The following is a 25,775-nucleotide window of genomic DNA, read 5'->3' as shown; positions in this document are numbered from 1 at the left end:
TCTTTACTACTACCGTGAAGTCGAATTCCAGTAAGATAATGAACCATCTCACTATTCTCCCGGTATTGCATGGTTTATTCACTAGGTAGAGCAAGGCTTGGTGATCCGTAAAAAACACAAACTTGTTGGCTAGAAGATAATGATAAAAAATTTCTTCACAGCATATATCATTCCTAATCCCTCTCGCTCTGTTGTGGTGTAATTCTTCTCTGCATGGTTGAGCTGTCGACTGGCGTAACAGATAGGAAAATCCATGTTTCCTTCTTCTGGCTGAGCCAGAATGCATCCTATTGCATATGCCGAAGCATCTATGTGCACATGGAATATCTTCTCCCAATCTGGTGATTTCAAGACTGGAGCAGTAATGAGTGCCTCTTTCAATTTCTTGAATGATTCCTCACACTCCTCTGTCCATTCAAAGTTCACTATTAGCCTGTAAAGTGGTTGGCCTATTATAGCGTACATGTAAATGAATCGTCTATAATATCCGCAATGTCCCATAAAGCTCTGTACTTGTTTCGCATTGGTTGGTCTAGGCATATCCACTATAACTTTTATCTTCTCTAAATCCGTGGATATTCCGTTTTGTGAGACAATATGTCCCAGAATTCTGCCCTGTCGGACCATAAACACACATTTCTCAGGATTGAGACAAATGCGATATGTCCTACATTTCTCAAATACTTTTCTTAGGTGTTCTAGATGCTCATCTCTCAGTAGAGAATGTACACATAAGTCATCCATGTATATTTCTAGAAACAGCCTTAAGTATTCTTTGAAAGCATGCGTCATCAGCCTCTGGAAGGTTGCGGGAGCATTGGTTAGACCAAAAGGCATAACCCGATAAGCATAAATTCCCCACTCCGTTGCAAAAGCTGTTTTATGTTGATCTTCCAGTGCTATGGCTAGCTGGTTATATCCTGAAAAACCATCAAGAAAGGAGTATGCTGTTTTCCCTGATACACGCTCTAGAACATGATCAGTTATCGGCAGGGGATAATTGTCCCTGATTGTTGCAGCATTCACTTTCTTTAAGTTGACACACACTCGGAGTTTTCCGTTCTTCTTAGGTACTACCACAATCGGAGATACCCAATCGGTGTGTTCAATCTCGTATATGAATTCAGCTTCCATTAGCTTATCTATCTCTTCCTTGATTCGCTTAGCAAAAGTATCATTATATGTGTATGGTCTCTGTCTGCTAGGCTTTGCGTCTTGTTTCAGTGGGATTGAGTGTTGGCATATCGATGGGTCAACTCCCTTTAAGTCCTTATAAGACCATGCAAACACATCCCTATACTCTCTGAGAAGACTCAAAAGTCTCTCTTCCTCGCTGGAGACAAATCTGTGGCTATGTACACCGTCTAGGTGTCTCACCTGGAGCTGCTAAATCAACTTTTTTTGCATCCTCCGGTCCGTCATAAGATTCGTTCTCCTTCCTCTCTCGAATAGGTGGGGTTAATATCACCTTCCTATCCTCTATTGTGAATTTCCTATAGTGAGAGGGAACATCCATGTTTTCCTTGATTTTGACGTTTTCGTCCTCTCCACTCTCAATTTCTGTCGTCCAAACTTCCTTCAGAGTTTTCTTGAGCTCTCTGTACTTGTTTCTACGTTCTAACTTGGACTCCGTGTATTCTCTGTTGCGCTTGTTCTTTTCTGATTTTTCTGTTTCAGTTTTCGTTCCATTCTTTTGAACTTGATTTCTTGAGCCTCTTTTGTCTTTTCGTAAGCTCTTTTGATCACTGCCTCTCATTCTTCCAGAAATCTTATCCTTAACACAATCTTCAGCCTTTACTAGCATTAGGAATTGATTTTTTCCTCTTATTCTAGGCATCGGATTGGTTCTAACCCCTTTTGTTTTTTCTTTGCTCTATAGTGTTTCTGGCGTTGTTTAGTTTGGTTCGGAAAATCATAAAATCGGACATCCGTTATAGTTTCTTCGTTTCCGCTTGAATTGTCCGTTGACTCGTTGTCTGCTTCATTTCCCCACTCTGGATGATTGGGAATGTCGTGAAACACCTCTTCTTCATCTTCCTTTTCCAGTGTATCGTTCTTTTCAGTTTCTTTTTCGAGTACAGTTCTCAACATGAAATACGGAACCACGTCGTACCCGTCCTTGTCGCAAAATTTCGTTGTGGGACCATCCGGAATTGCACAAACATCTAGGGTTGCTAGAATGTGTGTCCATTCTAATGGTTCAAACGTGTCCTCTGGAAAGGGTTCTCCTACATAAGTTTCGTCTTCGATAGCCCTTTCTAAAACACATTCTTCTCGTTTCAGACTTCCACATTTCGAAGCTCCACACATCCATAACTCCTTGGGTTTACCTAACCAAGCTGGAAATTCGGATCCCGCCAAAGTAGCTGAATCAAACTCCTCTACCGGTGTTCGGTTCACATCTTTGTAGCTATGGTCTTTCAGGTTCACACGTGTAGTGGTTTCCATATTTCTCAAGTATATGTGATCGTAGCCCCAATCTTGGACCATTTTCAACTGTCTCATGAATGGTCTTCCCAGTATGATATCATAGTTATTCTCCTTGCCAAAATCGACAATAGCAAAAGTATGTTCGTATTCAATGCCGCAAGAAGTCACTACAACTTTCTCTAATAACCCCATAGGTTTCTCCATGTGTCCATCTGCTAATTGGAGTTTCAACCTAGTCTTCCTTATTGCTGGTTTCCCCCATTTTTTCCAGATTTCTTTTGTAGCAATGGCTACCCCAGCTCCGCTGTCTAGTATTGCCATCGTGTTCACTCCTTGGAATTCAACTGGTAAGGTTGTATTCCCCTCTTCACCTTCGCAATACTCTCCGACCTTGTTTAAGGGTACAGGCTTAGCGTTCTTTTGTGGCTTGCTCAGCTCCTCTATGCTCTCTTGCAATCTCGATGTTGGATCTTTTATCCCGAATTTCTCCAAGCATTTTCCTACAGTGGTCCACATATGTGGTCTTAGCCTCAAAAGCTCAGCTAGAGTGATAGTGCATGTCACTGGTGTTGACAAAATCTCTATCAATCCTTGCGAGTCCATGACTTTTTCTGATGAGATTTTTCGTGAGGGAAGTGCTCTAATCTCGGATTTTGCTTCATACTCTCCTAAGTATGAAGGTAAGGTTTCAGTGAATGAGGTTTGCTCTCCATTGTTCTAACAGAGCCCCCATCTCCCCAGTAAGATTGCAGATCCAAGTCCACTTGAGATCCTGCCTCAAATTCCACTATGGGAGGATTCCTGATGTCCTTTTCCCAATTTGTCTGATTAGCTTGGCAACTTAGCTCGTTTGCAAAGTTTGCCTCTCTCACTTGTTTCCAAAATTCATTGTAATCCTCATCTTTTCCGTAAATCCTCTGTATGACTGGATGAAAACTCTCTATCTCCTGATCGGTTGTGTTCAATACTATGCGGTCATCCTTTTGTGTATTTTCAGGCTTTTGTGCACTGGGAGTCTTTTCAGCTACCCGTGAAACGATAGTCTCTTGCTGAATTGGGTTTTCCTTTCCACAATTCATTGTTTCTTTTGGTGGTTCTAATAAGGCTTGTGCAGTCTCGATCATTCTCTGGCACATTTCAAGTCTCTGCTTTTCCAATTCCGCGTTTGGGTATGTCATCCACCTCTGTTCTTGTGTTTGGTTGTTCTTTAACCTAGCTTCGTAAGCTCTCATCAGTGCGTCCAATGGTTCGTGTACTTTGTCGACTAGCACTGATCCCCCTGAGCTTAAGCTCGTTGTTTCTTTGATACTCTTTTGTTTCGTTCTTTCCGGGCTCATCTCTCGTTTCCCGTTTTGACTCTCAAGTTTTTCTAATCTAGCTTTAGTTTGCTTTAGTTCCTCAGCTAGAATAGCGTCTTCACGTTCTTTTCTCAACTTCATGCGTGCTTTTCTAGCTTTCCATGTGTTTTTCTGACTCCGCGGTCCTTGACTAACCACTTCAGTCGCTAACTTTCCATTCTCAGGTTCTCTAGTGGTTTTCTTAGCTTGAGCTCTAGTAACAACTTGCGTTGGTATCAGAGTTTCATTTTCAGACCCACTGCTGGTAGGAATAGTTTCTAGCATATTCAATGTCGTCTTTTGCACTTTGTTTGGATTCTTTGAACAATCCTCAATGAAGTGAGTAACCCCACACTCAGTGCAATAAGCGTTAATTCTAATGATTTCCGTATGTGGGCAAACATTCATCAGATGGTCACCTCCACACTTGTAACAGGGTCCTAGTGCTGGTCTTGGTCCCATTTGATTCGTCCTTTGTGGATAGGATGGTCTTTGTCCTGTTAACCCTCCATGAGCTATGAACATCAAGGTTCTTGCGTCCAAATTGTATCTCTCTTCATCAGAAGCACTTGTAACTGTTGGTGTTCCAACATTCCCCATCATGCCCCATGGTTCTGGTTGTTTGGTTCTTCTGGTGGGTAATACACTGTCGGAGACATGTGTGCACCCGATTCTTCATAATAGGCTTGAACAGGCACTAAGGCTTGTTCTTCCTGATTCTCTAAGGTTGGTGCATATCTAATGCCCACTGGTCTTGCTCCTGGTAAAGGTGGTTGTTGTCCCAATACCGGTTGCGGTCTTTCTATCCCCATAGGTCCTGGTACATTTCCCGTTGGGTATCGAGGTACTGGATGTATCTGAGGTGGTGCTAATTGAGCAGGAGGTGCATACTGGCGCTCCCTTACATACCCTTTGTTGTAATAACACTCCTCTGTTGGATGATTTGTCCATTTTTGTTCAATAGCACACCATTTCAGTGTTTTTGGCAATGGTTTTTGGTATGGTGCCATCCTTTTTAGAGCATCTTCTATCATTTGCTCTACATTTGGCATGGTTGTTGTTTGAACATTCTTTTTAGTGGTAGTCTCGCTCGCTACGGAGGAGGAGCTACTGGATGCAAAATCTGTATCCGCTGACACCTCTCCATAAACCGTACAGTTATCCACTAAGTACAATGCCTCTCTCGTTACTTGCTCGAAACTTGTACAAGCTTTCAAGTGCAAGTCCTTCTTGAGAGTGTCGTTCCTCAGTCCCTCAATAAAGAGAACAGATAGTCTGTCATCTTGTGGTCGTTCACGTACTGGACATCTCTCAATGTATTGTTTGAAGCGAAGTGAAGCTTCCTTCACTTTTTCGTGTTCTCTCTGTTTAAAAGCATATATTTGTGAGACCGTATTGTGCTTAATCCCTCGTTTTGAGAATTCCTCAGCAAACTCTCTTAGCAAATGGTCAATGTCATGGAATCCCCCTATGTTCATGGTTGAAACCATGTCAATGCAGTACCTTCTAGAGTAAGACCAAATCCCTCGTATTGTGTATGGAAATCTGTTATCTGCTCAGCTCTTAAGACTTGCTTAAAGAGTGACACATGTGCATACGGATCTCCTGAACCACCATACTTCTTTGGCATACACTTGGCTACTTGAGATGGTCTCATACGTCTATGATCTGCTACCAATCTCATTGCTCCTGTGTCTCGGCTAAAGCTTTCTCTAGCATCATGGACTTCATGGGTTACCCTTGTCGGTTCCTCTGCCCTGAATCTACTACTGGGAGGTAAATGTGATGGTTCCGCTTCAAACCTTGGACCTGGAGTGGTATAGGTGGGGATTGGAACTGCACTACCTCGATTCGTCTCCATTGACTCTCTGGAATGTAATGATCCCATTGGTCCGAGCTTCGAGTCCCAAGGTTGACTGAAAGAGTCAGCAACCTGAGTTCTTTGTCCTCCTGTTGTCATTGAGTTTTGCACTCCATTTGTTGGTGCTGGTCTATGTGAGCTAGAAGTAACATAATACTGATGTAGTGGTCCCCCAAAGTATGTATATCCTTCTAATTCTTTCTTGCCCATTGTTGAGTATTGCCTGCCCATACTTGTCGTAAGCGGCAATTTTCACTTCCGATCCCTCTGTGTAGGTAAAGACATAAAGTCTTTTTGGTCTGTCAACTCTCCGTGTAGGGTTCTTCACATCTATAATAGAGATCTTGCTCCCCATTATTATATTTGTATAGCCCCACATAGATGTTATCAGTGTTGATCCTTGTAGTTTCATTCTCTCTTCTTAACCTCGCATTAGGGAAGTTCATTATTGGTGCTTTCTCCTCGAGTTCTTCATCTATTTTGGCTTTGGTGCCCATCAATCCCCACTTGTCCACAATGTTAGGGTTTAGGACTACCAAGTACATGGTACCCTCGTCATCTAGATATCTATCTCCGCTATAGCTCACAGGCACTAAGTCCTTGAACTCACTAGGTCTATCTTCTATCTTTACACAATAGCGGTCCATTCCATCTTTGTAGATCTTGGCACCTTGCTCATTGTCGTACTGGTATTTTATGAACAATAGCTTCATGTGGCGGAAGGGTTTGATGATCCTGCTGCCATATTTTCTCTGTTGTTCAGGTTCAAGTGTTCCAAGTTTTCGGTGAAAATCTCGTAAGATCTCTCCGAAGAAGTATCAGAAACACTTCCTTCAAAGATCGGCTCTAATGGTTGCACCCAACTTTGGTTTACACTTCCCTCGGTTGATATGACACTTGCTGGTTCCCCTTGTTTTGGTTGATTATTCCGGAGATTCCTGCCCGATCTCAAATTCATCAATTCCCCTAAAGGACTGTAACTTTTCCGTCTCGGCAATTTGTTTTCCCCAAGTTTTTGTGGTCAGAATTGATCCAAACTGATTGATACTTGGTCAATTGTTTAATCTTGTCAGTTGGACAACTTCTGTTTCATCAAGTGAGAATTTTGTTGCAGTTATGCTGAAAAAGACATTATACGCGTATGATGTCTTTTTTCACAGATTTTGACTATTTTGGTTATGCTCACTCTCAGTGGCCCCTTTATGCTCTGTTCACTCACAAAATTCAGTTTGAACTCTGTTTGAGCAAGTTATGGCTAATTTAGGCTTTTCTTGGCAATTTCCGCTTTTGACTTGTTTTTTGGGTCAATTGTGATCCAAATGGGATGAAACTTGAAATATAACCTCTAGACAGCTATTACAATGGATCTGTGTTAGCAAAGTATCAAAATATGTCCAAAATTAGGTCAAAGACATCATACGCGTATGATGTCTTTTTCATCAATTTGGGTCCAAACTTGATATTTATGCTTTCTACAGTGTTTGTAACAATCTTGTCAGGTCAGATTTCAAAATAAGCAGTGGATGTGCCAAAAGACATTATACGCGTATGATGTCTTTTGTCCCAGATTTTGACTATTTTTGGTTTTAAGCCTTCTCCAATGTTTATAATTGAGTTTCAAGTGTTTTTGTCAGGTTTGAATGTAAAAACAAGATTTGAATCCAAAATTTCCTATTCTTTGCGTTTCTTGGACTCCGACTTGTCTTTTTGGGTTTCTTTGAGTGTTAATGCTCTTGTTTTAAGTTGATCTTAGGGTAAAACCCCCCTTCTAAACACTCTGGCAATGTCAAATTTTCAATTTTAGTCTCTGTTTAGGTCCTAAGACATCATACGCGTATGATGTCTAAAGTTGCAGATTTCCAGTTTTTCAGCACAGAACTCTTCCAATAGCTCTTTTAAGTGCTCAGCAACAATCAGTTACACAGAAAATTTTTCTGAACTTTGTTTTATTGCATATTTCACTACCAAAGAGACTTTTTTCAGTGATCTAACATGCAATCAAACACATCAAGCAAATAGAACACCAATTGATAGCTCTAGATCAGGATCAAATCAGGCCCTACCTAAGCTACTTCTAATCATAAAATGGATTTTTTGCAATTGAAAATATAAAGAGATTTACTACCACACAAGGAGTAGCAAATGCTTTTTATGTCAACAACCACTTAAACACCATCAAAAACAATCTAATCTAAGCTAAACTAAAAATACTGTCAACACGGAAGACCCAGGAATACCCCACTTCCTAGTATCTCTCGAGACCTTCGGAGTCCACCACTCCTAGATCTTTTCTAACTAAAGTATACAAAGTAGTTTATACGACTCACCTCGTAGGATTAGTCTAAGGTCACCTACTTAGGGCTCTCGTCCCCGGCAGCGGCGCCAAATGTTAAGGCGGTTACGCCGCTAGCGGAAGCTAAATAGCGAGAACTCAACCAACAACAGAATTTGTCAGACGAGGACGAAGCTTGACCCGCAGGCGCATGGAAACAACTAGGTGGGTGTCAAATCACCTACTCGACCTTCTAATGACAATCACTACTAAGGAAATCAAATCTAAGTTCTAAAATACACGCAAGTGACTGAAATCCGTACTACGAACGAATGCTATACGAAACAGGATCTAGAATCATTGAATCGATCTCAAACTCAAGGGGAAGTCTATGCACTAGGTAAGAACAACACCCTAAAGACTTGAACTGCAAAATCAACCTATAACACTCCGTGCGGTAAACGCGTATGAAGACAGGCCGAAAAATACAGGTGACCGAAACTTGACCCCGATGGTACTAATGTGTAGCTCTACTCGTTGTGGTTCTATAGATATGCTGCACGCTCTATTCCGACACACGAGTTGGAAGAAAACTCACACCGAAGCTCGTAGGAACTTACCACACATAGAAGCCGATAGCGCGCACTCTTGGTATCTGTGCGTAGCTCTCACCGTTGCTAACACAATGGCGGTGTCGCTTCTCCAATGGCGGTCCCGTAGCTCGCGTAGCAAGGAGATAAGACTCTCTCTCTCTCTCTCTCTCTCTCTCTCTCTCTCTCTCTCTCTCTCTCTCTCTCTCTCTCAGACACAGTCACGGCGCTCAAAAACTCACTTTGATTAATAATTGAATCCCTTAGGTTACAAAACTTTGGCTTATATACCTCAGCCTTGGAGGTGAGAACATCTCTAATTATTTACATTAACAGGTGAAATTACTTCGGGATTACAAGCTGGAAACTCAATTGAGTCCCGTTACTTAATGAATGGCTCAAATCAAAATTAATGTCGGAAAGACATTTATTACAATCAATGGTTACAAAATGATGGGTGTGAGCAAAAATGTGGGTGTGATCCTCTACTGGCTCAACACATTCATTGAGGAAACCTGATTTTTCACCTGTAAATATTGGGACTTACAGAAGTTTCCAGATTGTATCCCAGTTTTGATAAGTTAGATTGAGTAATGGGTTGATTTTGGAACTTTAGGGTTAAGAATTGTAAGGTATATATACCACTTTTTGACCTTAAGAAAGACCTTTTGTCATTTTTAAACAAGTTTTGAAGTCTGTGAGTGAGCGTACTGTGTACAAGAGAGAGTGTGAGCTTAACTTGACCTACGTGTGCACTGGTGGCAGAATCGAGTGCTGAGAAGTGCAGCGTGTTGCCCCCGACGAGAGCTACGCGCCGATACCTACATTGCGCACGTACGGTCCGGTTTTGCGAGCTCCTTCTACGAGCTTCATCTGGTGTTTGGGTGAGCATACGTTGTCCGATTTTGCATTGCAGCATATCCACGCGTTCACCTCCATCAAGCTCGCCTAGAGAGAGAGAGAGAAGAGGAGAGAGAGAGAGAGAGAGAGAGAGAGAGAGAGAGAGAGAGAGAGAGAGAGTCTTTGTTGATTAGGGTTGGATAGGGGTTGACTTACCAGTTCAAAATCGTATCTACACATTCCTGCAACCCCCAAATTACATACTCGCTCTCACTATTCTAGGCGAGCTTGATGGATGTAGAGAGAGAGAAGAGAGAGAGAGAGAGAGAGAGAGAGAGAGAGAGAGAGAGAAGAGAGAGGAGAGAGAAAGAGAGTCTTTGTTGATTAGGATTGGATAGGGGTGACTTACCAGTTCAAAATCGTATCTACACATTCTTGCACTCCCAAAATACCTACTCGCTCTTTTATTTATAGGCTTCTCAACTTCATCCCCATGCTTAATATATTCATAGGCTTCTAACATTCCCATGCTTAATATATTTTTAAACCATAAATCTTCCTCCATCCTCCCTCTCTCCCTCTCTCTCTTCTCTCTCTCTCTCCCTCTCTCCCTCTCCGCCACCATTGCCTCCATTCGTCTTAGCTCCATTCTCTACGCTGCGAGACAGGACATTGGGCACTTGTAGGAGTCTCATTGACTTTGCACCTTATTCCCTCGTCAAATGCGAGAGAGTAGTACCACACTCTACTTGAGTGCGTAGCTTTTGACCACATTAGGTCCTCTTTTCTCCATATATTCAGCCATGAGCTCTCCCTACATACCTCCTCTCCCAGACACGATATGGACTCTCTATTGGGACGCTCATTTTCAGCCATTTTTGAGCATCAAGAATCACTTTGACCTCCACTCACACCACGTGACATGTTCATTTGGTCCCATACGTCATATTTGACCTCCGAGGACGATAATAGAAACTATCTATCTATCTCTCTCTCTCTCTCCCAATTCCATCCATCTCCCCCAGGCCATATAGTATGGTGAGCGCTCACCGTACTATATGGCCTTGGGGAGATGGATGGAAATTGGGAGAGACAAAGGGGGGGGGGGGGGGGGAGAGAGAGAGAGAGAGAGAGAGAGAGAGAAGGAGAGAGAGAGAGAGGGGGGGGGGGGGGGGGGGGGGAGAGGGGCAATTGAACAAATGGCGATTGAAATTGGGGGAAGAGAGAGAGAGAGAGAGAGAGAGAAGAGAGGTGGATGGATTGCCTAAGCATTAGTGCTTGGAATAGGAGGATGATAAAGCATGTATGAGAGAGAGATGGACAAGGTGCATACCTTGAGAACATTTCGAAACAGCTCCTATGCGGCCTCAATCAGATGTCATGGAAGCGCATGGCATGATTTGCTAGTTTTCGACATCATCCAATCTCAGCTTGCTCCGCCGGATGTAGACCGTGCTCTCTCTCTCTCTCTCTCTCTCTCTCTCTCTCTCTCTCTCTCTCTCTCTCCTCTCTCTCTCTCTCTCTCTCTCTTCTCTCTCTCTCTCTCTGCCTGTGTTTTCTAAGCACTTGTTTTGGGATATGCAGGGTTTTTGAGCTTGGGAGTCCCAAAATGCCCTTCAAAATTTCCAAAAATCAAAATACCATGGGTTGTAAAAGTAAATTTATCAAAAGATTAAAAAGTTGTTGCTTTTTCATGAGAAGACTGATTTTCTATCGATCAAGATACTAAAACAAGGATTTGACATGTTTATGTAGGCTTGGAGATGAATTGCTTCATTATTTTTAGACATAACTGCATTTTTGGGAGGTGATTTGTGACAAATAATAGGCTAAGCTCTAAAAAAAGGTTCTCACTTGTCAAGACAAGAAAAAGAATAGGGAAAATTACTAAAAAACAACCTCTAATTTGTGGAATTTACCAAAATACCCCTCAAATTTCATTAATTCCCAAATTACCCCCATATTTTGTCATTAATTCCCAAATGCCCTGCAAATTTTCCAAAAAATCCAAAAACCCTTGGATGTGAGATTAAATTTATCAAAGATATAAAAAAATGTGGCTTTTCCTAAGAAGACAGATTGTCAATCAATACAAGATACGGCTCCAAAATTTGAGCTGTTTATGTAGGCTTTGGAGATAAATTGCTTCATTATTTTTAGACATAATTGCCTATTTTAGAGGTAATTTGTGACAAATCACATGCTAATCTCTCAACAAAGGTTCTCACTTGTCAAAAAAGGATAAAGACTAGGGAAAATTACCAAAAAAACACCTCTAATTTGTAGAAATTACCAAAATACCCCTCAAATTTCAAAATTTCCCAAATTAACCCCCATATTTTGTCATTAATTCCCAAAATTCCCTTCAAATTCAAAAAATCCAAAATACCCCTGGTTTTGAGAGTAAATTTATCAAAAGATATTAAGAAATGTGGCTTTTCCTAAGAAGACTGATTGTCTATCAATACAAGATACGGCTCCAAAATTTGAGTTGTTTATGTAGGCTTTGGAGATGAATTGCTTCATTATTTTTAGACATAATTGCCTATTTTGGAGGTGATTTGTGACAATTGGCATGCTAATCTCTCAACAAAGGTTCTCGCTTGTGAAGACAGGTAAAGAATAGGATAAATTATCAAAAAAACACCTCTAATTTGTGGAAATTACCAAAATACCCCTCAAATTTCAAATTTCCCAGATTACCCCCCATATTTCATTAATTCCCAAAATGCCCTTCAAATTTTCAAAAAATCCAAAATACCTCTGGTTTTGAGAGTAAATTTATCAAAAGATTAAAAAAACTTGCGGCTTCCTAAGAAGACTGATTGTCTATCAATACAAGATACTAAAACAAGAATTTGAGTTGTTTATGTAGGCTTTAGAGATGAATTGCTTCACTATTTTTAGACATAATTGCCTATTTTGGAGGTGATTTGTGACAAATAACATGCTAATCTCTTAACAAAGGTTCTCACTTGTCAAGACAGGATAAAGAATAGGGAAAATTACCAAAAAACACCTCTATTTTGTGGAATTTAAAAAAAAAACCTCAAATTTCAAAAAAGGAACTCAATTGTCAAGAAAGGATAAAGATTAGGGAATTGTGAACAATCGAACTAAAATAACTACAAGGGTATTTTGAGAATTTTTGAAATTTGAGGGATAGTTTGGGAATTTTCACGAATTAGAGGGGTATTTTGGTTTATCTGAATAAAATGCAATGGTTAAAGATTCATGAGAATCTTTTTCAACTATTGATATCTTATTTATAGTCTCTAGTAGTTTTTAATAAAATTTTAGTATATGGCCAAATCACATAGTATATTTTGAAGAGATATAGACTGGGTTTCAACACGTAGGAGTGTTAGTTATATATAGAGTGAGAGATAGAAGATTATGATAGACATAGTGAGGGAGATAGATATATAGAGTGTCTCGTGTGCCTATAAATATATGGTATGGAATTAGATTGGAAATTCACATATATGAAATTGCTTCCGCTTGATTTTTGGGCAATGGCTTCATCCTCATTGAGCAAGGTGAGTTTATTTTTAAATAATGTCCCCTGTTTCTTGATTGCCATCAAGATATTCGATGGTGAATCCGGTGGACTATGGAGGTTGTGGTGACAGTAAGATGTTTGCCATCATTTCAACTCTGGATGGTGACATTCAAACAAAGGTGGCAGATGGTGTGCAAGTAAATGAACAGTTTCAATTTGTGTTGGATTAAACCTTGTCTTCTAGGTTTCTGTTGGTCACGCGCGATAGTGTTTAAAATACCTCAACTACGAAGGTGGCAATTGTAGAATTGTCTGACAGCTCCATTGAAGAACAAGGAGAAAGGTCTGCCAAAATTTCATCTGGTAAGACAGATGATTACTTTCATGCCTATTATGAAGAAAAGGTAGGCAATTTAAATGAGGAAACATACCCAAAAAGACAGAAAAAAGGGTAGAATTTTATCATGTGGAAAAATCACAAAGTACATTAGAGTATATTGCATTGAATAGCCACAAGTACCCCAAGTTAAGCCGAATGATCTTTAGATGTTCAATTAAGAAGCGTGTTGATGAAGTTCCTCAATATAGAATGGGGACTGTGTTTATGAGTTGGGCGTTGTGCCAGATGGCGATCCAAAAAGGATGGGAATGGTTCACAAGTATGATGTCCATTGTTGGTTAAGCCTGTTCAATCTAGAATGAGGTATCCAGCTTTGATCAAGAGAAGTAAATGTGGTGGGCACCTCATTTGTAAGGATAGCTCATGCTCGATAAAAGCAATGAACGGGTTGCCAAATGAGACTTTTTGGATGGACAATTACTACCATCAATTGCTTATGTTGGTATGTTTAGCTCCGAAAATGGAACACTTTTGTTGCTTTCATTGTGGCAATTGTCCAATTCTTCTTTGGGAGTGTCCATGCACTATCTATTACTTATTGGTTGATTACAATTGGACCCGTTTATTATCCATCTCGCAAGGCATAATCATCCCGTGGACAAGGGAGTTTTGCGATCAACAATCTGACAGACTAGAGAGCGTGTGTCACGTGTGTTTTCTGAAATCCCAATGACAGTACCTAGGCATTTGCAATTAAATCTTTCAAAGAAGATGGTTATGGGAGCAGTGGTGCGTGAAAATAGGGAGCAGCTAAGTAGGAATGGGCTTGCTCTTTGTACTAGAGGAGATGCGACCACTAATTATACACAGAGGTAAAGCTCTCTCCTATCTAGTTTTTGTATCATGTGTGTTCCCTTAGAATGTTCTTACCTGCATCTTTGTGGTTGTAACTCAGATTCAAACACTGGATGTGAGAAGCTACAATGAACATAATTGGTGCTAGTGCTCAGTCCCAATTGATTCGGCTTAAAAAACAGTTGCGGGTATCAATTTTTTCACGGATTGCTTTTTCAGGACAATCCACAGATCAAAGCAAAGCTGTCATGTGTTTGAAATTTCAGTTAATGGCCCAGGATCTGGTGTTGATCTTAAAATAGAATGTGGCAAGATGGTAGTGGAGGCCTTCGAAAAAGCTGGGCTAGCTTTGATCACGTACGTAGAGTGGCAAGGTGGCAAACAATGGTAGCCCATGTCTATGACCCTACGTAAGACCTACTGACACATCAACCCTCTTCTTTTGCTTTTGTTTTGAACAAAGATTAGTCAATGCACTCTATAGGATCCAAGAAATGCAGACAATAGCCATTTGCGAGATGAAAGAAGAAGACACACAGACGTAAACCATGTTTTGGGAAATGATGAATTTAGTGCTTTTGGAAAATGGGCACCTTCCAACAGATTTTAGAGGATTCGTGGCAGATGAGGCTGGGGAAATTGGAGAGCTATTCGATCTGTATTCAATGGAGGGCCTGACAATATTATCGAGGGAAGAAACGTTCTTGCTTGTTTCATTGGGAGCAAAGTTTGCAAATTCACACCATGCAATACGTGCATAAAAATTTCTAGGACGAGCACAAGCGTCTATGTGAACTTTAGCGATGTGCAAGGAGAGAGGATGAGGCAACAAGCTTGTATAGGACTTTTGAGCTTGGGGGCAACTGGTAAATTATCGGACAATAAATTGTCTCAAATGGATTGTTGGCTCAGTTGTGGGCACGTGCATTATCTCGCTAGAGAAATCACTTTGTTTGGGTAAAACTATGTGGAATATGTGTTAGTGCATGTATAATTATTTACTTAATGCATTTACAAGTCTTTCTTTATTTTGCAAGAGGTAGATGATTTGTCATACATTCCAACTACAAACCTTGCAGAAACAAAGCATGCAAGCTGGCTAGCCGACGAGGGAAACAAAGAATTGTTGACCTTGCATGATGCATGCGTTTTTTATATCTATCAAACTCACTATTGCAAAGTGTGAAGATGCTTGCTTTTGTCGAAAGTAGATATCATGGAGCAGGTCCTTCAGCAGAAAAACTTGGTCGGCGTGCACAACAAGGAAAAGCACCAGGTCCGATAGCCATTGCTAAAGAGATTGAAGATGGTCTGGGAGGTACGCCCTTATATCAAAGACTAGCAACAATGGAGGAAGATAATATTATAGTAGCCAGAAGGCGCAAAAATGCTAGTACAGTACAGTGTGAGGAGGAGAACGAGTCGCACCGACCTGAATATATTACACAGAATGTTCTTCGCAATCATTGAGGAACACAAACAACATTTGCAATGGCAGCTCAAGAGGTCAAAGATAACGAGAGTGGTTTGATAGTAGAAGTGATAGATATTCATAAGACAATGTGGGCGCTGAGTCGTATTTTGAAGGGTAGTAGGGTTCAATGTCAAGGGTGATTGGGTTCAGATTTAGTAAATGCAAGAAAAACATAAAGAACATAGGTGCACCTTCCTTTGGGGGATTCGTACATGAAAAGAGGTGATTCCAGTGGTCAGGGAAGCGCTTCAAAGACACAATTCATGTTCCACTGGTCAGGGAAGCGATTCAAAAGCACAATTCATGTGGTTCTACAATGATAGTGTTGATCACACATGGAAAATCTGCAACACAATCACTCAATGCCCTACAAGAATACCTAGATCTTGGCCTGTGGAGAGAGGGAAAAAACATGAATTCCTTGGAGCTGTTAAGATTGGAGACAGGGGGCTTCACAGTAAATAAGATCGTAGCATGGAAAACTAGCAATGAGCATTGGAGAGGGGAATGGGGAACACGCCCAGCACAAAAACAAGGGCCTCTCTATAGCTTAGGGTATTCACAGCACCCCTATCCTCTCAGAAACACCTTCAAAGAAACACTTTACACTAGTAGATCACCGTCTGCTCACTTTCCGCTACTCACACACTCCACAAATCACCACACAAGATACACCTACTACCACTGCCTGTCTCCACCCTTACATACACACACAGCCATACAATCTCACTCTCTCACACAAAACACCGTCGATCCGGGGGGGCACACACATCCACACAGCGAACACCGAGGAGAACCATGAAAGCAGGAGAAAGAGAAGGGGAGAAGGGGGAAACACAGCAAGGGAGGCAACTGTGGCTTGATTTCACTTCAAAAAACGTTACACGGGCTTGCACTGCCATCACCATGGCCATTTTCAAGTAAATTTTACAAAGGGCTAGCTTGCTAGAGAACTCCACTTTGCAGGCTTCAAACGGCACTCAAAAGGCCAAGAAAAAAGCCAAAAAAGCCCCTAATTTGATTCAATTTTGACCTTTATAAGGAAGAGTCTTCAATTTGGGAAATTGCCCTTTAATTGGTCCACTTGGCACCTTGAATTAGCATCTTTGGGAAAGGGGACACCGCCTTGCTCTATATGCTCTCTTCTTCACTTTTGCACTTGGGGGGGGGGGGGGGGGGGGCATTAGCAATGTCGCTATTGCCCTAGCCTTTTCATTTTTTATTTTTTATCTTTCAACTTTTACCCTCTTTAGGCTCAACTTTGCACTGCTCTTTGGCTCACCCTCACACCTGCCTTCCTTCCCTCTCCTCATTTGGTCTGCTTTGGTTTATCCTTTGCTCTTAGCTCGGATGGCTGTCTTCCTTTGACCTTGGCCTTGATGTGGCCCGGACAATATTTACAATGGCCTCTTTGCCCTTAGCTTTGCCCATTTGGCCGCCCTTGGGCTCTATCTCTCTCTCTCTCTCTCTCTCTCTCTCTCTCTCTCTCTCTCTCTCTCCTCTCTCTCTTCTCTCTCTCTCTCTCTCTCTCTCTCCTCTCTCTCTCTCTCTCTCTCTCTGTGGGAACTATCCCCTGCCCTTTGGCTCAAGCATTAGCGACGTCGCTAATGGGGGGGGGGGGGGGGGGGTTCTCCTCAAAAATTTGTTGGGCCTCGACGACGCGCGAACAGACCCCCTCAGCGGGTACCACATCATCACACGCCTTACAGGCGCACGCCACTGGCACCACCATCGAATTTTCCAAAAACCACCGCGTACGCACCCCACTGGGCCACGCTCCACTGGCAGCGCCAGCTCACAGTGCCCATGAGGGCCGCCGCCGCCTGTGCCATAGCCACGAGCTCAAGGAGCCCCTCTTCACTTCGATGCTTTCTACTGGTGCCCCTTTGTGGCCTTATACACCACGACCGTCCGCTGCGCAGCCGCATGTGGCCAATTCCACTGCCACATGGCGGCTTCTCACGCCTTGGCCTTTGAACTCCCAAAAAAACTCTTTTTTTCCACAAAAACCACCAATTTTTGGTCCATCCTTGAGTGTTGGCTATTCTTTGCTAAGTTGGCCTATGCACCTGCCGTCAAACCGACCGATAGAGTCGGTTCCTGATTTCAAATTTCCCCGTGCTCACCGCACTCCGAGTCCCAGGCTCGCGATTTAAGGCCGCAAAATAAAGTGAAAAACATCTGCCAATACTTCATCTTCAACTGCCTTAGGTTTTCCCAAGCCGTAACTTGGTGCTCGAGGCTCGGAATCACGTGTCATGACTTCGTGCTAACTCTGCATGACGCACACTATCACCGAGAACCTTGACGAGGCCGAAACAATGCCAGATGGCACATTTTATTTTTTCTGATCGATCAAGTGGGCTCACAGAACCGGCCCCAGAAAATCTTCTAACGACCATAACTTGCTATCCAGAGCTCCGATTTGCAATCCAGACAGACAGGCATGCTCCATCAACACAAGCACTACACCCGGTATATACTGACATCAGCCCGGCCACCTGTCCCCAACTGCCCTATCCGTCGGGAATCTGCTACAGACTCCAGCTTTAAACTCCAGTATCTTGAACACTAGGGCTCCGTTGGATGAGCCGTTTGGACCGGTTTCTAGAGCATGCTGAACACTACATTCTAGGACACTGATTTGGCATTTTGGACACCTTGACCTGCCATCCCATCTAGACCATCCCGCATCACTTTTGGCCTAAAAAGCTTCTTTAAGCATGCATTCCCGCTATCCTTTGGCTGCCAAGGGCCTTGGCACCTGCCCTAGCCTTTTGCACTGCACTTGACTGCTACCTCTACCTGGCATAGACCACCTCCTAGCTTCGACCAACTTTGGCTGCACCATCATTGCCCAGCCTCCTCGTTGAACATTTATGTTCAACCACATATGGCCTTATGGCACTAACAGACTGCACACCAAAAACAGACTCTATGTATACTGCAAAACCACCTAGCACCTGCTACTCGCTGTCTTTGCTCATGTGGGTTGCCCAACCCCCTGCTTTACCTGTCACCGACCGCCTGGGTCAAACACCTTGCATTGGTCTTCTTCATCCACCTGCAACAACTTTGCATAGTGACACACCAAGGCACACACCCAACTACATAGCCAAACTGCCAGCACGATACCTCTACCACTCCAAGCACTCCTTGACAAACTTCCCACTCGAAACCAAGAATCTCCAAGAACACCAAATAGAGCACCCTCGTGCTCACCATCCTGCTCAATCAACACTTGTGATGTACCCGACCCACCCTCCCATCCATGTAAAGTTAGATCCTCATCTAGCCGATCCTGTACCTGCCCAACAGCACACTGCACAGCTACCTTTATTACCATTCCTTTCAACCACCACTCATACACCTCCTTACAAAGCTTGGACACCGCCTTGAAATTTGCATCACATGTCATAAAGGGCACTGATTGCATAGGAAGCACCTCTAACTTTGACTCCGCTTTGCCCTTCTCACCTGCTGTGAACTCAATTCTAGCATCGTCGAGCTCCTCCTTGTCTACTGGCCCTTCAAGGTCAATAAGCACCATCTGCTTGTCGGCTGCAATTACCTGCTCTTCTACTACTGCATCCTCAAGCTCTGCCAAGGAAGAGAGAAACTTGTTCTCTATCACCTCCTCCTCGTCCTTTTCCATAGGTACAATTGCTCTATCCCTCTTGGCAAAATTTTTCACCTGTTGCACCACTATGGCATACTCTACTGCTATCTTCATCAACATGGCCATTAGCATGGCACCGCACACCAGTTTTACCTGCTCTTCACCACCTGTAGGCCTAAACTGCTCCACTTGGACTCCACTAAGCACTTTAGCTTGCACTTCATGCTGCTCCTCGCACATATTCATTGTCTCTCCACTCACATGTAAGAGATCGAACTCATCATACCTGGACTGGGATGACTAGGTCTCCCAACTCGTATCTGCATCCATAGAGCTATCACCACCCGATCCAGTCTCCTATTTGGTTTCAAGCTCGAGAACCTCTTCTAGATTCACCACTTCGACCTCGTTTGCAAACCGAAATCCTTGCTCTTTATCGCACTTCAATGGAGCTTCTATAGCTACACTTGAACTGGGCAACACATCCTTTGCCCACTCTGGAACCACCTGCACTTCCTCCACAACTGGAATCGCTTTAGCTGGCACCTTTGGCATAGGAGCCACCCTGTCTCTTTGTAGCCAAAGAACTCTTGGTTCTTCTCACACTTGCACTTCTCTTTGCACCACCTGCGGCTCCGCTACCACCGCATCACACTGCCTTGGCTTCACCGCACTTGGCAAACCCTGCCTAGCCTCACGCTTCTTCAAAATCTTTTTAGTTCGCCCTCTCGCTAGAGCTACTGCCTCTTCATACAACATCGGGCCATCTATCTCCACTTTATCTCGCACTTCCTCATGCAGGCAATCCATGAATTTACACAATTTCAAAAAACTGGCATTTTCTGCAGCAGTTACCTTGATTAACTTCCCCCATAGGGCTTTGAACTCCTACTGGAACGCTTGAAATCACCCTTCAAGCTTTGCTTCAAACTGTCTAGCTTCCGCTTTACGTCATCCAGCTACGCATTTGCAACAAATCTGCTTCAAAAAGCTGCCTCCAGGGCTTCACAATCTGCTTTTTTTCATCACCAAGGCTATCGAACCATAGCCTCGCTTTACCACGAACCAGGAGCGGGAACACCTGTACGCACCATCTTCTCTCGATAAACCGCTTTTCAACACGAGCAATCCGTAGTCTTGGAGCCAAGTTTTCGCATATTCAACCCCAGTGAAAATGGGAAATACCGTCCAAGCCATCACTAGCAGTACCTGCTCTTCAAAGGCTGCACCTTTGGCATCACATGAATCACTGCTACGACTTTAACTAGGAGCATCAGCATACTCCTAAGTGGGGGCACCAGAAGATGGAGAGGGGGAATGGGGGAACACGCCCAGCACAAACACAAGGGCCTCTCTATAGCTCAGGGTATTCACAGCACCCCTATACTCTCAGAAAACACCTTCAAAGAAACATTTTACACTAGTAGATCACCGTTTTCTCACTTTCCACTGCTCACACACTCCACAAATCACCACACAAGATACACCTACTACCACTACATGTCTCCACCCTTACATACACACACAACCACTCAATCTCACTCTCACACAAAACACCGTCGATCCGGGGGCCCCGCACACATCCACACAGCCGCACCGAGGAGAACCATGAAAGCAGGAGAAAGAGAAGGGGGGAAGGGGAAACAACAGCAAGGGAGGCAATTGTGGCTTGATTGTGAAGGAGTACGAGCGGAAGTGCGACGCGAGAGAGAGTGCGAAAAGAAGAGCACGACGATATGGTGAACTCGCTCTACTGTAATGTGTAGAGCATAGTGAGTTCTTATTAGGTTTTTACAAAAGAATATGTGTACATACCTGGCGGCCCACCCACTTACCTGGTCAACCACATTGGGCTTTATACCCCAACAACCTCCCACTTAAAGTCCAATGTGGTACTTTAAGTGTGAGAGAAGCTACTATACAAGCTAATATACAAGAGATGTAGAGAAGTGATGTACTACCCTACACCTAACTGCTTGCGAAAATGCGCAAAGCTCTCTGAGGGAAGTCCTTTTGTAAGTAGATCAGCAGGATTTTATGTGGTGTGAACTTTGACAAGCTGAAGTTGCTTAGCCTTGAGCATTTCCTTGATGAAATGATACTTCACATCCACATGCTTTGTCTTTGAGTGATAAACTGGATTGCGAGCCAATTGTATAGCACTTTGACTATCACAATATAACACAGGAATCTCTTCTTTGATTCCCAAATCTATTACTAGTTGATTAAGCCAAATTGATTCTTTGCATGCCTCTGATGCTGCAACATATTCAGCCTCTCTAGTAGACTGAGTAACACAATCTTGTAATCTAGAACGCCATGATACTGCTCCACCAGCCAATGTAAAGACATACCCTGACGTAGACCTTCGGTTGTCTAAGTCACCTGCATAATCTGAGTTTGTAAAACCCTTTACACTTAGCTCCTGACTCCCATAGCATATACGCATACTCTTTGTAGCTTTCAGGTATCTCAATATTCCTTTCACTGCCTCCCAATGTTTCTTGCCTGGGTTTGACATGTATCGACTTACTACTCCCACTACAAATGCAATGTGTGGGCGAGTAGCAATCATTGCATACATCAAACTACCCACTGCAGACGCATATGGAATCTTATCCATTTCAGCCTGTTCTTCCTCAGACACAGGACAATCTTGTTTGCTAAGTTTCACATATGGTGGCATTGGAACACTCAATGCCTTTCCCTTCTCCATATTGAAACGTTGCAAAACCTTGTCAATATACTCTGTTTGAGATAACCAAATCAACTTCTTTGATCTGTCTCTCTCAATGCGCATACCAAGTATATGACTTGCCTCACCCATGTCTTTCATGTCAAACGATTTTGCCATCTTTGACTTCAAAGCTGAAATTTCTTCCAAGTGCTTGCCAGCAATCAACATGTTATCCACATACAAAATAAGGATCATCCAACTGCCATCCTTAGCCTTCTTTGTATATAGACGGTGATCGAACTCACTACGTTTGTAGCCTTGAGAAAGCATAAACTTGTGGAATTTATGGTACCATTCCCTCGGTGATTGTTTTAAGCCATAAAGACTCTTTAACAACTGGCATACCCAATCTTCCTTGCCTTTCTCAACAAACCCTTCTGGCTGCTGCATGTAAATTTCCACATCTAAATCACCATGCAAGAACGCTGTCTTGACATCCATTTGGTGCAACACCAAATCTAATATGGCAACCAATGCAAGAAAGCATCTCAATGTAGTCATCTTGACCACCGGAGAGAAGACTTCATCAAAGTCAATGCCTTGTTCTTGCTTAAAGCCCTTGGCAACAAGCCTTGCTTTGTACTTTGGCTGACTATCATGAGCGGTGATCTTATACCTATAAACCCATTTACAGGGTAGAGCCTTTTTGCCCCGTGGTAATTTAACTAGCTTCCATGTGTGGTTTTTATGCAGAGCTGTCATCTCTGACTGCATGGCCAATTGCCAATTCCCGGAGTCCTTCATTTGCACTGCTTCCTTCTAACATGAAGGCTCATTGCAATCAGTCAACATGACATAGTTCATAGATGGAACAAACCTATCAGGAGGTTGCGTGACACATCCAGATCTACGCACAATAGGTGGCTCAAGCTCAGCCACAACCTGTGGTTCCAATCTATATCCTGTCCTTGCCCCTTGAGCCCTGACATTTTGTCTTGCACGTGCATGTCCATCTTCTTGGAAGACAACTCTTCTAATCTCCTCAACCCTCTCTGGTTTAGAATGATATTTGGATTCATTAAAGTGAATATCATTGCTGCGGACAACCTTTCTGGATTCGGGATCCCAAAGTCTATACCCCATCTCACCAGAATTACCATAGCCTAGAAAGATGCACTTTCTACTCTTTGGCTCAAGTTTGTTCCTAAATTCCTTTGGAACGTGAGTATATGCTTCACAGCCAAATACTTTGAGATGCTTGTATGAGGGAATTTTGCCTGACTATACCATCTTTGGCACTGAATCCTTCTGCAAAACCTTGCTAGGAGATCTATTTACAAGATGAACAGCTGTTGATACAGCTTCATCCCAAAACCCATTTGGCAGCTGTGCATTAGACAACATACTTCTGACCTTCTCTTGTATGGTCCTATTCATCCTCTCAGCAACACCATTTTGAGGAGGATTGTAAGGAGCAGCAAGTTCACGTTTTATACCTTTTGACTCACAAAAGTCCTAAAAGGCCTTTGAAACATACTCTCCACCATTGTCAGTGCGTAAGCATTTAAGCTTCTTGCCACTCTGATTCTCCACAAGTGTCACAAACGTTTTGAAAACACTAAACGCTTCATCCTTGTGCTTGAGAAAGTAAACCCATACTTTCCTCGAGTAATCATCTATAAATGTCATAAAGTAAGAAGCTCCCCCTAGAGATAGGTTAGGCATAGGTCCACACAAATCACTATGAACAAGTGCCAACTGTGTATCTCTTCTACTGCTTCTATGCTTATGTGGCTGCTGTGTTTGCTTACCATACAGACAATGTTCACAGAATTCAAAATCATTAAATGAAAAGCCAGGCAAATAACCAGAACGAGACAAGATTTCCATTCCCTTCTTGGACATATGTCCTAACCGGCTATGCCACAAAGAAACGTTGGGCTACTCGGTTACATTGATTACATTTTTAGAGACATTTGATACATAAATCATGTAAAGTCCTCCAGACTTTACTCCATGTGCTACTGTCATAGAACCCTTGGATATCTTCCACATGTTCTGTCCAAAAGTGGTGACGTAGCCAGCATCATCAAGTAAACCTGTGTTGATCAAGCTCTTTGTAATTGCGGAAACTTGTCTCACATTCTTCAGCGTGAAACAAGATCCATTCTGAAACTTCAATTGAACATCTCCAACACCTAAGATCTCACATGTCTGCCCATTGCCTAGCCGAACATGATCTTTAGCGGTCACATAAGAGGTAAACCACTCCTTGTTTGGAGACACATGAAGTGATGCCCCTGAGTCTATAATCCAGTCACTCAGTGCATTTCCATCAGATGCTGTAAGAAGAGCTGAGTCCATTGTATTCTTCAAGAAGTAGATGTCTCCTGACACTAGACTGTCATCCTCTGCAACAGTGTTTGTCACATTTATTTCTTGAATCTTCACTGAGGACTTGTTCTTCTCACCATGGTCTTCAGCTTTCTCTTTGCCTTTTTCTGCTTTCCATTCTCTGCAGTCTCTTTTCATGTGACCCTTCTTGCCACAATGGTAGCATTCTATGTCACTCTTGCCTTTAGCACTACGGGACTTGCTACGAGACTGATTCCTCTTTCCACCTTTGTACTTTTCTTTGGTCCTTCCCCTGAAAACTAAGGCTGTTCCTTTGCCTTTGTCCATTTTCTTTCTATTGGTTTCTTCAGTAAGCAGACTTCCTTCTACACCTGCTATGTTCAAACCATCTGGAGGTGCAGAATTACTCAAAGCTGTGCGAAAAGTGTCCCAACTTTTCGGCAATGTGATCAACAGGAACATAGCTCTAACAGGTTCATCAAACTTGACACCTTGAGCTGACAACTGACTATAGATTGTGTTGAATTCATTCAATGATTGGACATAGGTGTCCCTTCTTTCATCTTCAACAAGTCAACAAGCTTATTAAGCCAGTATACCTGTGAAGCTGCACTCTGCTTCTCATAAAGATCACTGAGCTTTAACCATGCTTGATAAGCCGACATCTCGTCTGCTACATTGAAGTAAACGCTTTCTGCCAAAGTCAGCATAATGGTAGAAAATGCCAATTCATCCATTTCGCTCCATTCATCTTCGTCCATATCTTCTGGTTTTATCCCCTTGAGCTTTATAGGTTTTATCTGCTTCTTTTGTACCAACATGTGCCAAATCTGCTTCTTCCACAATGGGAAATTGGTTCCATCCAGCTTCTTGATATTGTAAAGAGTAGTGTCCTGTGATCCAGCCATAGCTACGCTTCACAGTGGTTTACTTTCCTGGGAAAAATTCGGCAGAGTTTCCCCTGTAAACTGACCTCTGAACCAATATCAACCTATCAAATGAACCAAGAAAGCTTCAGATTCTGCATAAATTTCGGCAGAGTCTCCTTTGTAAAATGGCTCTGGTGTACTCAAAAACAGACCAAAAAACAGCTCAAAAAACATTGTCTCTCTGACACTGTAAGCTACGGGTAAACCTGTCCTGCACCTGTACTATCTCTGACTGTCCTCTCACTGTCCTGTAAGCATAGACTGCGACAATGCCTCAACGACAGTAAAGCAAAGATGCAATCCCAACTGTCTTACTCACAGTCAATACATCCTAGCTGCCTATCTAAGGGTGCTCGAGGGATCGCTCCAAGACCTGTATCACCGAAAGGATCTCAACATTCGAGAATCCCCCAGCTCAATAAAACCTCACTCAACCCTCAACAAAGGCTGCAGTAGATCTGACAGTACATAGACTTCCCACAAAGTCATACATCCACAAATTTCCCACTGTATGCTGTAACCGCTGTGGCGGTTGTTTGCTGCGTGACTCATAGCCAGCAAACCCTCAACAGACATACATCATCTCTGACAATACATCCCATGTGGAAGTACCTGCAATGTCAGGATGAAATCTGGAATATCAAGCAGCAAAAACAAGCTACCTGATGAACTAGTGGATGTCGCCTACAGTCTG

Source organism: Adiantum capillus-veneris, chromosome 10, assembly GCF_014529385.1.
Source record: "Adiantum capillus-veneris isolate H3 chromosome 10, ASM1452938v2, whole genome shotgun sequence".
In the NCBI taxonomy this organism is placed as follows: domain Eukaryota; kingdom Viridiplantae; phylum Streptophyta; class Polypodiopsida; order Polypodiales; family Pteridaceae; genus Adiantum; species Adiantum capillus-veneris.
Note: the sequence above shows the minus strand (reverse complement) of the source record.